This window comes from Enhydra lutris, unplaced genomic scaffold (assembly GCF_002288905.1).
Source record: "Enhydra lutris kenyoni isolate GAN:26980312 unplaced genomic scaffold, ASM228890v2 scaffoldscaffold48, whole genome shotgun sequence".
NCBI lineage: Eukaryota > Metazoa > Chordata > Mammalia > Carnivora > Mustelidae > Enhydra > Enhydra lutris.
This window is the reverse complement of record NW_019154132.1, coordinates 9,148,446-9,165,382: the sequence shown is the minus strand read 5'-3', so window position 1 is coordinate 9,165,382 and position 16,937 is coordinate 9,148,446.

Here is a 16,937-nt window from a genome sequence, read left to right as displayed (position 1 = left end):
AGTCATTGATATATTCACAAACCTCACTGCTTAGAGTTTGCATCTGGAATTTCATTACATAGACATGATTAATTAAATTTTTGGCCAAATGATTGAACTCAATCTCCTGCTCCTTCCTCTCCAGGGAAACTGAAAGTTCCAATACTTTAATGAATGTTTGGTCTTTCTGGCATGGCCTATTCTTTCTCTGAAACTATGAGGGACCAACCCTGAGTCACCCCATTACCATTAACTCAGGTTTGGTTGAAAGGAACTTGTTATAAAAAAGAAAAAAAAATTCTGATCATCCCAAAATTCCAGACATTTTCGATGCTCTGTGTCAGGAAGGACAAAGACCAGATATATTCTTTATTAGGGTAACAAATTTTGTCCTAAGCTATACAAACAGTCTATGTTTTGGAAAGAACAATTAGAATCAGGGATAAGAAAAACAAATACTCAATCTTAAGACAACATGTGAAATGGGTGCATATCAGTGTAGTGAAGGATAAACACAAATATAAAAATTATATGACCAATTATTAAAAAGAGAAGAATGATATTATACATATTTCTAATAAGTTCTTGTTCATGAACAAATAAATCCAAGTGATTATTATCCCAATATGTTAACAACATGTCTAGCTTAGTAGTAAAAGGGTCCTTGGAATTATTCTTCTAATCATGAAAACTTAGTTTATATATAGACTTGAAGAAAAATATTTAATTTTAAGATGAAATGAGTTTAGTTTCTCTGAATTTTTTTTCTGGTAGGAACAGCTGTTCGTACATATTTGCCAATTCCCCAAATTCCCCTTGCCAGTGCCCCAGAGAAATCGCCGCTGCAAATTCAATAAGAATTATATTATTGAGAAACTCACCTATTTTTCTCATTTTATTATTTGTAAGTGACATTCAAACAGTGTCAGTATGTTCTTATCTGTGATCATACAATTCTACCCTAAGTAGAAAAGATGACACGGAGTAGTGAAGAAAAGACCATGTGAAGAGCCAAAGGGTCAATATCATGTCCCTGGACCAGACACTAATTGAATGCATGATTATATGGCAACCTTTTAACCTGTATGAACTCTAATTCATTCATTTGTTGAATAAATACACTTGTTAGATTCAAGATTTAATATTTTGTGGTTCTATTACTATTGACTTCAAAAAAGCATCCGACCTACATACATGTATACACACACCAGTACACAAAGTTGCTTTATGCAAATTGGTGATACTTCAGACTAAAACGAGGAACTGAAAATACAGATCCTTGTAAGATCATGAAAAAAAGGATATTCTAATTTTTTGATCAGCATAAGTACCCTTAAATAAATGCGTATTAAACATAAAACACAACTTTGATAATGGATGAGATATCATCTCTCATCCCCTTTACTTATGTTTACTCCAGGCACTGATATGGCAAGCAGCATTTTATCACCCCACCTGAATTGTACTTCTTGCTTTCTGTACTAAGGCTCCCTGATACTGTGGCAGGGAACCACATAGGAAATCATTAAAATCATGCATGCACCAACTGGTTGTGATGGATAGTGAGCAGCCCATGGAGAAATACTGAGCAACAGAAGAAGGATCAGGAAGGTAACTGTCCCTTCCTGCTACGCCTCAGGAACACAAAGCTGAGGATTATTCTGTGGATTTTCTCAGAGCGACCCAACTGGCTGAGTTTCAGGTGCCCTCCACAGTGATCAGCTCCATAACGCACACTGTACCGGATCCCCTTTCCCCATTTCAACCTCCTTGTTTCCATATTTAGTGTCCTCTTACCACTTTCCAAAAAACCATCTGCACACAAGGTAATGTCTTAGTTCTGTTTTTGGTTAGGGCATACCAAGACTAAGAACATGGGTACTAGAAATATCCTAGAAAACAGATCTTAAAGAGGAGATTCTGGTACTGGGCCACTCACTGCCTCTATGGCAACAAGAGCCGGGTGTAAGGTTGTAAGCCAGAAAACATTTAGTAATGTCACAACTACTAGAGCTCTCATCAGTTGTGGATTAGGATGAGTAGAAGTTGACCAACGACTGGTCTTGAACAATTGGAGTTGATTGTAAGTACAGGCCAGTAGTCCATTCTTAACTGCTTTAGAATACTTGAGCAAAAATAAAATAACAAGTTCTTTAGCTGATAATCATCAACTTCAACCACGCTGTGAAAGCCAGAAACCTCCATGTTTAAAGAGTTATTTATCTTCTGCGGCTACAAACCTGTGCTATAAACCAGACATTTAAGTATGAGAGGTACCAAAACTAATGAGAGTGAATGTCTCAGTGGGGTCTTATGTGAAAATGCCAGGATAGGAGAGGACACATGACACCTACACAGGAGCATTTGGGATGATGAACCTGAGGATCTTGGATCCTCCTTGGATCTTTCCTTGGAAACCTCCTTGCTAGAGAAGAATGGGATATTCACACCTGGAGTCCCTGTAAAGGTCTCCCCTGAGGTTGATGTATCTCAATTCTAGATTTACCTCCATTCTTTACCTCTAGTTTAATCACTAGAATCCGGTTTCATTGTGGGCCATGTGGAAAAATATAATCATTGTTCTTGTAGGAAATATCAAAACATTAAAACAATTGCAAGATATGGCTACTATGTTCCAGCATGTACTAGGGAGTGGATCTTGAGGTGAAATGGAAGAACATGGAATATAAAAATCAATAAAGAATAATTTATTGGAATGCAAGCCTGCTCTGAGTTTGCTCTGGCATGACTTTGAATTTAGCTTCCCAGAAAGCACACTGGAAGCTGAGTACAGTATAATCCTAGGAGGTCTCCTTGAGGTGTGGACACACCATCTCTAGTAAATGGGATGGAGATATTGGAACAGTATAGTTATAGTATTGAGAAAAATTCAAGAAGCTCAGGAGAGAGGAATGTTATAATAGATTTATCTGACTATGTTCCCTTGGAGGACCTAAAGCACATGCCATCATTAAGAAAATAATATTGGAAAAAAAAATAGTGGTGGTTGTTCTTTGTCGCTTGGAGTTGCCAGTAGGAGATACTGCTATGTGACTGGGTTTCCTAATATCATGAATGGCTCAGAAATGACAAAGGTCAATGGTGATACCTAATTCATAGAGTCAAAGTACACATAATGAATAAAATGGACAGAAAGGCCCCAAGTGGCAACTAGACCATCTTGATCCTTCATGTGTCATGATGGCTTTTAGTCCATGGTATTCTTAGGTGTAAGATAGATAGACAGTCAAATGCACTGAGGTTAGATCTTTTTAATCCTCTGCCTACCCCCCAAAAAAGACCCCAAAGACAACAACAACAAAAACAAAGACAACAAATAAGCAAAAGACTGAAATCAGATGGTGTGATGAAAAATTGAAAACCTTTACCCAATTTCAAATCTAAACTATCTTTAATGCCCAAATCTCATTGGAAAAAAGTAACACTGGACCCACTTGTTGTAGAACTCCTCAAACCATTCCAAAGGGACAGGTAGCCATGCAGCAGTACACCGGGAAAATGGGAAAACACAGATCTTCCTCTGTGTGTTGGAAACAGAGTGCGAGTTGACACTAATGAAATGAAACTGAGTTACCACAACGGTCCTCCAATTAGATTGGGGCTCATGGAGGCCAGATGATGAGGGGAGTACCCACCCAAGTCTGTGTTACTGTGAGTCTACTTGTCTATAGCAGCCATTCTGAAACCTTGATACTCAATGAAATTATCTGGGGAGCTTTCAAAAATCATGTTTCCTTCCACCAGCTAGATCCTCCAACTAGTATGAAAGCCAAAGATTAGCATTTGAAAATTTCCCCGGGATCATTTCTTTGGTCTCTGATAATATAGTGGGACAGATATACTAAGAAGCTAGCAGAACCATCAAAACGTTCTCTGAATTATAGACATAAGAGTCACAATGAAAAAAAGGTCCAGGAAGAAGGTTTTGATATTAATCTCCCCATGTGATGGTGAGTAAAAATGGCACCTATTTTGAATCACTTAGTAAGACTCCTGTGTGCCACAGGGTGGGGAAAACCAGATGAAGTTTCAGAGTCTGCAATATCGCTTTTTTTTTAGGGCTTAAATGGTGTTATGGACTGGATGTACATGCCTCCCCAAAACCCATATGTTGAAGCTCTAATGTCCAATGTGCCTATATTTGGAAAATTAGGTAAGTTTGAGTGAGGTAATAAGAATGGCGCCCTGATCTGGTAAGATTAGTGTTTTGTTTTGTTTTTTTAATTTATTTATTTATTTATTTATTATTTGTTTGACAGAGATCAGAAGTAGGCAGAGAGGCAGGCAGAGAGAGAGGAAGAGAAGCAGGCTCCCCGCTGAGCAGGGAGCCCGATGTGGGGCTCGATCCCAGGACCCTGGGATCATGACCTAAGCTGAAGGCAGAGGCTTTAACCCACTGAGCCACCCAGGTGCCCCAAATTAGTGTTTTTATAGGAAAAGATACCAGAAAGCCTGCTTCCTCCTCACACAAGGATGAGAAAAAAACCAGGTAAGGACAGTGGGAAGACAGCTGTCTGCAAGCCAGGAAGAAAGTTCTCACCAGAAACCAAATTGGCCAGAATTTCCACATTGATCACAGACATCGAGCTTCCAGAACTGTGAAAAAAAAAAAAATTCTATCATTTAAGACACAGAGTCTATGGTATTTTGTATGGCAGCTCCAGCAGACTAATATACATAGTTGGGAAGTTATGCTAAAAAATCACCATCAGGGTAAAGACTCCATTGCTACTCCTTGTAGCTTTCACTAAAAAAGATGCACAGCATTTAGTGAGAGAACCTTTGAATCTTTTTCAAGCCTTTAATTAAAGTTTACTATACATACAAAAAAGATACATCATCAGTGGAAAATGGTTTTTGGTGTGTTACTAGATTCTAGTAGACAAAGAGTATATCACCATGGGTCATCATGCGATCAGAGCTTCCCACCATGAGCTGGGTATTATCCAATTCACAAAGTCAGGAACCACAGCAATCCATTGTATATTGGAAATAGTACATTCAGGATCAGGCTAGAACAGCTTCAGAAAGCAAAAGAAAACCACAGGAACTGGTGATACAGACTCCCACAACATCTGTCTTTTTAAAATGATGCCTCTTATTCCATTCAGACTTATTCATTCACTTGAAAATATTGACCAAGAAGGAGAAATCTCAGGCCAGTTTCAAGGACAGGCCAGCTAGATCTATGCATCCTTGTCCAAAATGGATTGCTATCACATGTGCTCCCACTTGGGATGGACCTCATGAATGAGGGTGAGAGGAAATGTTCCCAGTGGGCAGAGCTTGCAAGAAATGTGGCTCAGTTTTTCAGTTTGAATGGAGAGAGAAATAGATCTGAGGCACAGATATATATGAACTCTGGGCAATGCAAATGTCTTGGCTGGTTGATCATGATATTGGAAAGAGTAAGATTGGAAGATTAGAAATAAAGAATTTGAGTGAAGTCATGTGGATAGACCTATAGGACTAGTCCAGAGCCAATTCTGGCTCATTATATCCTCTGAAAAGAATTTAAAAAGAGGAGGCACTCAACACAACATATAACGTCAGCTACTGCTCTGCTAAAACAAAGGGTTCATGTACCAAGCAATCATGGAAGCAGGCAACAGCGCTACAGATGCACAAAATATTGTGGATGCCCTCTCACCAATCATCTTCTCGCTAGATCCACAGCTGAATAACAAACCTGCTGACAGAGACAGATGGTCAGCCTTCTAAATGTCAGCATTCCTTGGAGAGAAGATGCAGTTACTCAATGGAGGTTGATTATAGGGAAGCCATACCTCCCTGGGAGGGCAGTGAATTATTCGTACCAGAATTGATAGCCTCTCTGGCTATGGGATCACCTTACAATCAGCAGACATACAAAATGTCTGATTTCTCAGCATGACATCCCTTGCCACACCATCTTAAATAATAGGATCCATTCTTAAAGAGCCACGTTACTCACCATTACACAGCATTTACTGGCCCTACCATATAATACATCACGTGGAAGCAGTCTGTCTAATAGAAGAGTGGAACGGCGAGTGAAAGGCTTAACTGAGATGTCTGTTTAGGAACCAAACTCTGGGATTTGGATGTTATTTTTCAGGACAGGGTATGTATGTTGATCTCACAGCCAACACATGGTACTAATTGCTAGATGATGCCCACTAAAATGATACAGGCCGTGAAATCAAAAAGTGAAACAGGATAGCCTCTTTCGCCATTATTTTCAATAAACTCGGTTGTAGAACTTGATTTCCCATCTCTGAACATGTAGATCTTGCTAGACTAAGTGTTCTGGTCTCCAGGGGAATTATTTGCACCAGGGCACATGGTATGGCTTTTAATAGACTTAAAGCTCTGGCCACCAGAGCTCTTCACACCCCTGCATCAACAGGCAAAGAGAGTTATCAGAATATTAAGGGTCACTTCCTCTAACTACCATCAAGAGTTAAGGTTGCTGCCACAAAACTCAGAGAGTCCCAGAGGCAGCTTTGAACCCGCTATGCTCAGTGATCATTGAAGGTAGGCAATTACGGCCATCATAATAACAAAAAATGAGAAGTAAGTAAGCTCTCTGTCCCTGGGGCTTAAAGCCTGGGTCACTCCATCAGGCAAGCTTCCTAAACCAGGTGAATGCTGAATGGAGGTAAGGGAAGTCAGATGCTGAAGAAAGGACATGATGCAAATAAATTACTATCTCAGGAATGTGAGAGTTTGAAGGACCACAGCTTGCCTCACAAACCCAAAGCCATTGAGATTGCAATCTACTACCACATAAGCAGGGAGGGCTTTGACTTAATGAAGGACATGAGAAAATCTGAACTGTGTAAGGCATGGGATCCTTCTTTTGCTGGAGCTGCTGATCTAGAAACCAGCTTTGTGCAAGTGTAATCCGGCCACATCTTGCCTCAGCTCCCTGTGTCCTTCTAGCTCTTTACTGAGGGTACTGTGGCTGCTCTGAAGCCAAGGTTGGGGAATGCTATGAAAACCCACTCAACATTCACACCCATGAATCCTGAAGACATGGGCTGGAAATGTCTCATGGTCCCTGTTAACAATAGGGGGGCTCCCCACTCAGTCCTCAAGAGGCGTGTTCTATATAGCTTCTCTGAAGGTCCTGATGAGTTTGAAACCCCAGGTCTACACAGTGTAACCATTTAGATCACATACCCTCTGTTTTATTTTTTTCAAAGATTTTATTTTTATTTATTTATTTGACAGAGAGAGATCACAAGCAGGCAGAGAGGCAGGCAGAGAGAGAGGAGGAAGCAGGCTCCCTGCTGAGCAGAGAGCCCAATGTGGGGCTCGATCCCAGGACCCTAAGATCACGACCCGAGCCGAAGGCAGCGGCTTAACCCACTGAGCCACCCAGGTGCCCCATACCCTCTGTTTTAAATATTGGTTTTGTTTTTAATCAGGTACAGCGAGGCCAACAGATCAGGAGATGATGACTACTGAAAAGATAATTTGTTACCCTTCCCAGGTCATTCAGGGCCACATAGGGCAGCACCAGGGTAGGTCAGGAGGCCAGAGCCTGAGAGCAAGAGAAATGGGAACCAGGACCTTTATTGTGGTGTTCACAGGAACAAATGGGAGAGGTAGGTAAGCAGGCAATACTTAATTTGAATACTTTCAGTGGGGTCCTGGATGTAAGAGCTTCAGGTAGTTGTCTGATACCTGGTCTTGGGCCAGGGGAACTGTGGCCTAGAGAGCAAGGGCCTGATAAGGAGGCTGTTTAGGGGGTGGAGGGGGCTTGGATATGGGTGGTTTGCATATGAAAAGCATGCTCCCAGGAGACTGAGGCATTAGCTTCAGGAATCAACTTTAACCCCAGGGGAATGGAAGTCCCTCCAGGGTCAGCCCTGCTATCAAAACCTTAGAAATACAGAAAACAAACGACCTGGATAACATACCCTTGCTTTTGATTTCTTCTTTCCTTCCCTGCTATATTCTTTTCAGTTTTCACTCTATGCTCTAAAGTCATTTTACAAATAAATTACCTTTACGAAGACTATATTCTTATGCATTGCTTTCATGAAGGCGGTGAGTGGAGAGGGAAAGGGGTGAGGGACAGGGAGTGCAGACCAAAAAGATTCATGCCAACCCACTCAGTCCCCTCTAGAGTTCACTGAAATGTCTTAGGTTCTGACCCCATGCCTATTCTAACAGATTCATTCTCCGTGACTATATGGCCTACACATTGCATTTCTAAAGAAAGGATTTGGGAAAATAAAGATGCCATGTTAAGAAAAAAGTAGGACTCACTGGAAGATGGATTAAGAGATTAAAGAATTGCGGGGGTTTTGTTTATTTTTAATTATTTTTTTAAAGAAAATATTGGCAACTGGAGCCTCTCCTTGACGATGAGTAAAGTTAAATTTAAAAACCTATACTGAACTTCACAAGGAAAATGGGAGCTAAATCACAGAGTTTTATCAAGGAATAAGAAGTGGAATGAAACGTGATAATCAAGAATGTAATCAAATAAACCCAATGTTCTGTCAGACATCCTGAGTTCTGTGCTATTTGTCAGCCTCGAGACCGGAAGGAGGGATGCGTGGGTGGCTCCGTGGGTGTACTGTCTGCCTTCAGCTCAGATCATGATCCCAGGGTCCTGGGATCAAGTCCCACACGGTGCCCCCCACCTTTGCTCAGTAGGGACCCTGCTTCTCCCTCTGCCTGCTTCTCCCCCTGCTCCTGTTCCCCCTCTCTCTCTTTCTCTCTCTGGCAAAAGAAAATAATAATAATAATAATAATAATGGTTCAAAGGAATTTCTTGGGTCTTTGAACACTGGTGACCTGGGTGGGCATATATGAGTGTTACTTCATTCTTTCTCCTTCAAAATCCTGTGATGGCAATCCCACTACAAGAAGGAAGAAGCAATCCCCATTTTACGTTGCCCAATGTTGGAGATCCTGAAAACTGGGCTCCTTACTCCCCCTGGAGCACAGTTTTGTTCTCTGTCTTCTAAGCACATGTCCTGCTATAGCGTTTTCATAAACTAACCTCAACAATGGAAAACAATGAAACTCATATAACCATCGTCAAATCATTGTATTGTATAACTGAACCTAATATGTGATGAAATTTGTATGTCGACTATATGACAATAAAAAAAAAAAACCTTTAGATAGCATTTAGTTTTTTAATTACTGAAAATGTTGGAGAATTAAATATAAATAAATGCTAAATTATTTTTCTGGCTTAAACAAACAGGGGGAAGAAAATATCTACCTAGATTAACTACCCTGGGTTTCAAAATGGGAAATTCTTTGGCACGAGTCATAAATTTTTCCTTTTCTGTGATTTCCCTGTGTACTTTCTGAAGGGTCTGAATTTGGAAATCCAAATACATCAGGGACTAAATTATTTAGAAATTACCCTGAATACCAGATTAGTGAGATTATCTAAAAATAACTGAGGTAATGTAATTCAGAAGGTAACTAATGACCTGTAAATGCAGGTTCTTCTACAACTTTCCCTTTAGGGAGTAGTTAATGTTTCTCAAATGGCTTCTGTGGGAACTGGTTGGTTCAGAAGAATTGGTAATAGATGATATAGTGATTTTGCCATTATGTCCTGACTTGAGCACCATATAAACAAACCATCTTTCCAAACAAATATATTCATAAATGCTTAAGGAATCCATCAAATGCTGATAATGGCCTGAAAATCTGTACTTCTAATCAGACCACAGGCTTCCTTGGCAGAATCCATTTTGCAGAGCAGAGAGCATCATTCCCTTGCTTTTCTCCAGCAATGGGCTATGCTATCACTCTAGTGTAAAACTTCCACTGCAAACAAAAGTTAATCAGAAATTCTCTCTTCATTTGTACCTATTTCAATTGGCCCTTATATAGGTAATCAAGTAATTTAGAGACTAACACGGAGAATGGTAGACAAGAGGATTAAGAAGCAGTTACTACAAGGTACAATGAGATAAGCACCTGAGGAGAAAAAAATAGAGCTGAAAGGGGATTTATAATTATGTAGAGCCAAGTTCTCAATTTTGTGGACCTGTGCAAAATGAAATGAGATGGGTTAAATTGACTTGCTGTATAGGTGAAGCTCTTCAACACCCCAGGTCTTGCCCCTTTGCCCAAGGACTCTTTCCTCTGCCACACACTGCTTCCCCTCCAAAGGCATTAGGAAAACAGGCCATAGGATCTTGCAGCAAATTACTGATACCTGGGCCACAATAATAGCAGACAGCAGCAGTAACGATTGCCAACAAGGTGGTAACCAAAGGTTTCTTTAAAAATGGGCCAAGGTGGCCCCATTGTTTATACCCATCATTGATACACACACACACACACACACACACACACATATGTATGTACATACATATGTACACATGTACATATACATATGTATATGTATTTATATACATATGTGTGTATGTATATGTATATACACATATATGTATGTGTATATATATATGACACTAATTAAGAAGTGAAAAATTACAGGCAAGTAACATGACCTTCTCAATACTTTTTATTTTTTCTGGTACCATACAGAAAGGGAAATGAAGGAAATAGGAAAATGACATCTCTAGCTAATCATTTCATCATGCTTGCTAATCAAACTAGCTTCTCTGATGTTTTATAATGGCAGAAGTTTTAAGAGACATATCTGAAACTATTATCACACAGGTGAGTCATATCTGTGAAGGCAAACCAAATAGTAATGTCAATGTCTGTCAGTAGGAGAGGAAGCTATCACTCTTCCAAAGGAATAGCCCTGAAATTATTCACAGTCCTTTGTAGTAGAAAGGATGCAGTCTTTGGAATCAGATGGGCCTGGAACTGCTATCCTCCCAGCTATGTACCTTATCTCTTTTGATTTTAGCAAACTCAGGTATAACATGAAATTAATAATACCAATCTACTCGATGTTGGGATTAAATGGAAAAATATATTTAAAGTCGGTGACATGAAATAAATGCTTGATAAATGCTGAAGATTACTATTTTCACATGTTAACAAGAAAAAATCAAATATGTATTTAAAATTATGTAATGTATCCCTATGAACCTATTACTCAACTTTAATAGTGAAAACTTACAGACAATCTTGTTTCATCTAAACCTGCATCTACTTCCACCCTTGCATTATTTGGAAGGAAAGCCTAGGCATCATTTTTTGTCTCCAAATAGTTCAACATGCATACTACAAAAGATAAAGATTCTTTTATAATATAACCCTAAACCATTATCACACCCCCAACATGATACTAGTACTTATTATCAAGTATCTATTCAAATTTCAAATAGTTTTGTGAGTATTATGTGGGGGTTTCCCCCAGCGTAATTGAATCAGGATCTAATAAGATTGGTTGATATGTGATCACAGTGGTCATGCTGATAAAGGTTGCTGGCATTGAGTGGTATATGTTGGAGATAGAAATAACCTCCATAAGTAATATTAACCAATTGCTACAGGAGTTTAAAGAAGGTACGAGAATATAATCCATGACTCCTAGATTAAGCCAGATCTCTCCTTTCTCTTCTGCTCACCTCACTTCAAAGGGATGATTAACTCCATTGTCCTGGCGAAAGTTCCTGTCCTTGACCTGTATCAGACTCACCCTGCTCTTTCTCTTAGTTTGCTGTGTGGACAGGCATGTCAGGGTCACCAAAGAAAGAAGAGTGCTGAGTGAGGAGATCTAAGTACAGGAGAGGTGAAAATCAGGGGTTTGATGGCATGGGCATTATGAAGGAGGCTGCTGGTTTGTTTTAGTGCTCAGATTTTGGGGGTCTATATATGGTAGGACCACATAGTCTCCTCCTACGATTGTATTCAGCAACAACTGAGTTCCCACTAATAGTATTTAACAAAGTCTAGTTTTCTCTAGAGACATAATTATTCATAAAGAACATCTAAACAAGGAAATGGTCCATTTCCTGCTCTTGGGTGTGAGGAACAGAGTATTACAGTGGACTAGTAGCTGCAAAGTAAGGCAGAAGGAAAGAGAAGAGAGGATGATAGGATGGTATGCAAACTCCTGGGCACACAATCAATAAAACTGGTAGAGGCAACCTCTTACCCGCTTTTCTCTTTCCCCCATCACCCTCCAGATAAAGGTTACCTACTTATAAATAAAAATGCAATGATATATGCCCTTGCTTTCAACTGGAGATGAGGTGACAGATAAGGAGATAAGAGAGAAGACATACCTCCAGCTGTAGCAGCCTCCTAAAGTTGACTGTGTCTAGGATGATGTGGTTGAAAGGCCCGAGAAATTTGTCAAAGATTGAACCAAAGAAATGGATGGACAGGAAAACCAAACACAAGACATGCCTTTGTTACTTCTATATGATTCTATAAGTCATTAATCTGAACTTGTCTACAAATAGGATTCTTAAATATTGTCATAGATCATGGATTGAAACTTCAGTCCCTATTGAATCATAACAAGTGGTAGATTTGTTTAAATAAATTGAACCACCATGCAATTATGTTCCAGTTTTACTGAAGTTGTTCCAGAACCAGTTGAATTAGGCTATAAATAAGGCATTATTTAGGTCACACAGTTGTTCAAACAAAGCTGAAAAGGGTGGTTTCTCTCTTAAATATTGTGGCAACTGCCATAAATTATACACTTTTGAAAGGGAGTTGAGTCTACTTTACATGCAAATTTATTACCTTACAATAATTGAATCATGGGCTTAAAGATAAGAAGAATATCAAATCTGAGGAAAGTTATATTGGAACAAAGATTCTCTCTCTTTTTTTTTTTTTCCCCTATAAAGCAGTTTCTGGTGTATGATTCTCAGGAAACACTTGGGCACAAATATATAAATTAACAAAGTCATGATCTGTCCTGACAGAGATGGATTTCCACCCAATGATTTCCTGGTAAAGGGCATTAATAGCCATCTGAGTTGGCAAGACAGAACTGATTAGTCATCTATAAAGACTCCTCTTTCTTTCTCCCCATCTCCCATTCATCACCAGGTTCTGTGGCGTGGGCATCCTGCGTATTTCTCAGCTATGCTCTTCTCCCTTCCACGCTGTCTTGTCCGAGCTGTCAGTCTCACCACTGACTAGCTGAGCAATGTAGATTCTCTACACTTGTGTGGAGTGAGCTCTTAAAATGCATCTCTAAATGTATTCTATCACTCACCCAACCCACTCACTTAACATCTCTTCTTTTCCCTTAAAAACTCTTATAGGCTTCCTATTAGTTTTAAGGTAAAGACCTAAATACTCCCAGTGACCCACAAGACCTTTCCTGTCTTCAGCCAAGCCTTTGCCATGCCAGTTCTTCCCTGCCCAGAGCACCACACTGATTTTCCTGCTGATCCTCCAACTAAACACCATTTCTCCACCACAGGCCCTTTGAATATACTGCTGCTTTAGCTATAACTACTTCCCCTCCTGAGTTTGTCAAGCTACCATTTATTCAGTTCATACTCCTGATCTCAGCTGAAATCTGAGATTTCAGGGATGCCTTGTCTAATATCCTAGAATAGATAAATCCCTACTGTTTATAAACTCTGGCGATACCAAGTAACTAATCACCATAGCATTTGTCACCATTATATTTTCTGCACTTTTTTTTTCTTTTTTTTTTAAAGATTTTATTTATTTATTTGACAGAAAGAGATCACAAGTAGGTGGAGAAGCAGGCAGAGAGAGGTGGGGAAGCAAGCTCCCTGCTGAGCAGAGATCCCCATGTGGGGCTTGATCCCAAGACCCTGGGATCACGACCCGAGCCGAAAGCAGAGGCTTTAACCCACTGAGCCACCGAGGCACCCCTGCAAAGTCATGTCTTTAATGACTGACCCCATCAAGAGATTCTCACTGCAGGGAAGGTAGGAAGTACCTCTGTTGTTGTTGTTGTTGTTGTTTTCAACTTTATATCACAACACCTAAAAAAGTAACTGATACGTAATTAAGTGCTTAAGTGCATGCATTCCTTCCTATAGTGAACATAAATGAACAAATAACTGGAACTTTCAGGATGTTGATGGGAGTATTATAGACACAACAAAATTTCTACTATTTATTAAGGAGGTTTCATGATTTATCAGAAGCAAACATACACGAAACAATTCAACCAGCTACGACTTATACAGAACCTCTATGTGTGCTCTGTACTCTGACAAATTTTTTTTTCATTTTTTAATTTGATGTGTGATTTAGATAGAGCAAAATCCACTCTTTGCTGTGTGCAGTATAGAAAGGTTTGGCAAACACATATAACCATGTAACTACCAGTTCTATGATGATATAGATTAGTTCCATCACCTCCAGAATACCATCCCCACCCATTCCTGGCCATTTGTAACCCCCTCATACCAACAACCCATGTTCACCACTGATTTGTTTTCTGCCTCTTTAAGTGCTTTTATCAAACAGTCAGATAAGGCATACAGTATACAGTCTTTTAAATCTGCTTTCTTTCACTTAAAATAATGCATTTTAGCTTCATCTATTTTGTTGCATCTGTCAAGAGTTTATTCCTTTTTATTGCTCAGTTTCATTTAATTATATGATGTAGCACAGTTTGTTTATCCATTCCTAAACTGAGTGACATAGTGACTATGTCTACTTTGTGGGAATTATGAATTAAGTCAATGACATGTTTTTTTGTGTGAACATGGGTTATCATTTTACTTGGATAAATACCTAAAAGTGTGATTGCCAGGTCTTTCAAGAAGTATATGGTAAGTTTACTAGAAACTGCCACAGCTGTTTCTGAAGTGCCTGAAACACTTTTTTTTTCTTTCTTCTTCTAACCAGAAATGTGTAACAGTTTCAGTTACTTTACGTCCTTGGCAAACTTGGTGTTATCTATCTTTTAATTTTAACTGTTCTAGTGGGTGCTAGTGGTATCTTAGTATGGCTTTAATTTGAATTTCTATAATAATGACTGACATTAAACATCTTTTTAGGTGCTTATTTACAGTTTCTATATCTCTGGTGAAGTGGCTGATCAAGACTTGTGTCCATTTTTCTATTTGATTTTTTTTTTAATTGAGTTGCTAGAGTATTTTTTTTAAACATAGTCTAAATAAAAGTTCTTTCAGAGAATGTGATTTGCAAACATTTCCTCTCACTATATGCTTTTCTTCTCATTATCTTTATAGTATTTTGGAAGAGCAGAAATTTTTAATTTTGATGCAATTAATTTGTCAAACTTTTACTGGATCATGCTTGTGGTGTCATGTCTAAGATATATTTGGATAACTGAAAGGTCGCAAAGATATTCTCTGTTGTTTTTTTTTTTTTTTTCTACGAGACCCATAGTTGTACTTTGTATAATTAGGTCTTATTTCCAATCTTTATTTAATTTTTTTAGAGGATTTTATTTATTTATTTGACAGAGAGAGAGATCACAAGTAGGCAGAGAGACAGGCAGAGAGAAGGGGGGAAGCAGGCTCCTGCTGAGCAGAGAGCCAGATGTGGGGCTTGATCCCAGGACCCCAAGATCATGACCTGAGCAGAAGGCAGAAGCTTAGCCCACTGAGACACCCAGGCACCCCAATCTTTAGTTATTTTTTGTGTAAGTTTTGAGATATGTGTTGCATATGTGTTGAGAGTCTCTCTTTTTTGCATATGTATATAAAAAATTTCCAGCACCATCTGCTGCAAAGAATGTTCTTTCTCCATTAAATTGAATGTATAACATTCTTGAAAATCAATCAATTACGTATTCTAGTCATAGGTTTTTCACTGACTCCTTTTTATCAAATTAGAATGTTCCTTCTATTTCTATTTTAGCTGGGACATTTCATCATGGGTGAACATTAAGTATTGTCTATTTTACCTAAATTGTGGAATTTATGGACATAGAGTATTCTAGTATTTCTTACTAGTATTCCATTACTGTAGAGTCTTAATAATATTCATTTTTTTATTCCTAATTGTGGGGTTTGTCTTATATTTTTATTGGTTGGCAATTCTGACTTTATTAACCTTTTCATAGAACAAACTTTTAATATTATTTCCCCTTGCTTTTTTGTTTTCAGTTCAATTGATTTCTATGCCAATCTTCGTTATATTTTTCCTTCTACTTCTATGGGCTTTAAATGCATTATATGTTAATTTAAAAATTAAAAAAATAAATAACTACTGTCCATTTTCAAGTTTGTTAAGGTAATGTCTACATCTGTGATATGAAATTTTTAAAAATTTTTTAATACAAACACTTAATGTTATATATTTTCTTATAAGCACTGCCTTAATTCCCTCCATGTGCTGTGTTTTCTTCACATTCAATTCATTTTATTTAATCCTCACTGTGATATTTAATTTGATCTATAGCTTTAAAACCTTTTTTTTAAATTGCAAATATTTGGGCATTTCCCCGAATAGCTTCCTGTTATGCATTTCTATTTCAATTATATTCTGATAAGAAAAGACCTTTTGTATGAGTTAAGTTCCTTTATTTTTTAAAAAGTATTGATTAGGCCAAGAATATGGACTTATTTTGGACTATTGCTTAATAGTCCAAGTTTACTTGGAAAAAATTTTAAAAGTATATTCTGCTCCTGTTAGGTTTAGTGTCTTATAGAAATGAGGATTAGGTTAAACTGGTGATCATCGTTTGGGTCTTCTACTTACTAACTTTATGTCTATTTATTTTAATGATTACTAAAGGGTGAATATTGGAAGGGACAAATATTGTGGTTTTGATTATTACATCTTTTGATTCTATGAATTGTTGTTTTTGTATTTTTTTTAAAGATTTTATTTATTTATTTGACAGAGACACAGTGAGAGAGGAAACACAAGTAGGGAAAGTGCAGGAGGGAGAAGCAGGCATCTAATGGAGAAGGGAGACCAATGCAGGGCTCAGTCTCAGGCCCCTGGGATCATGACCTGAGCTGAAGGCAGACACTTAACAACTGAGCCACCCAGGCCCCCGTCTATGAATTGTTTTAACCATTTTGAAGCTGTGTTTTTAAATGTGTATATAGTTAGATATTCAT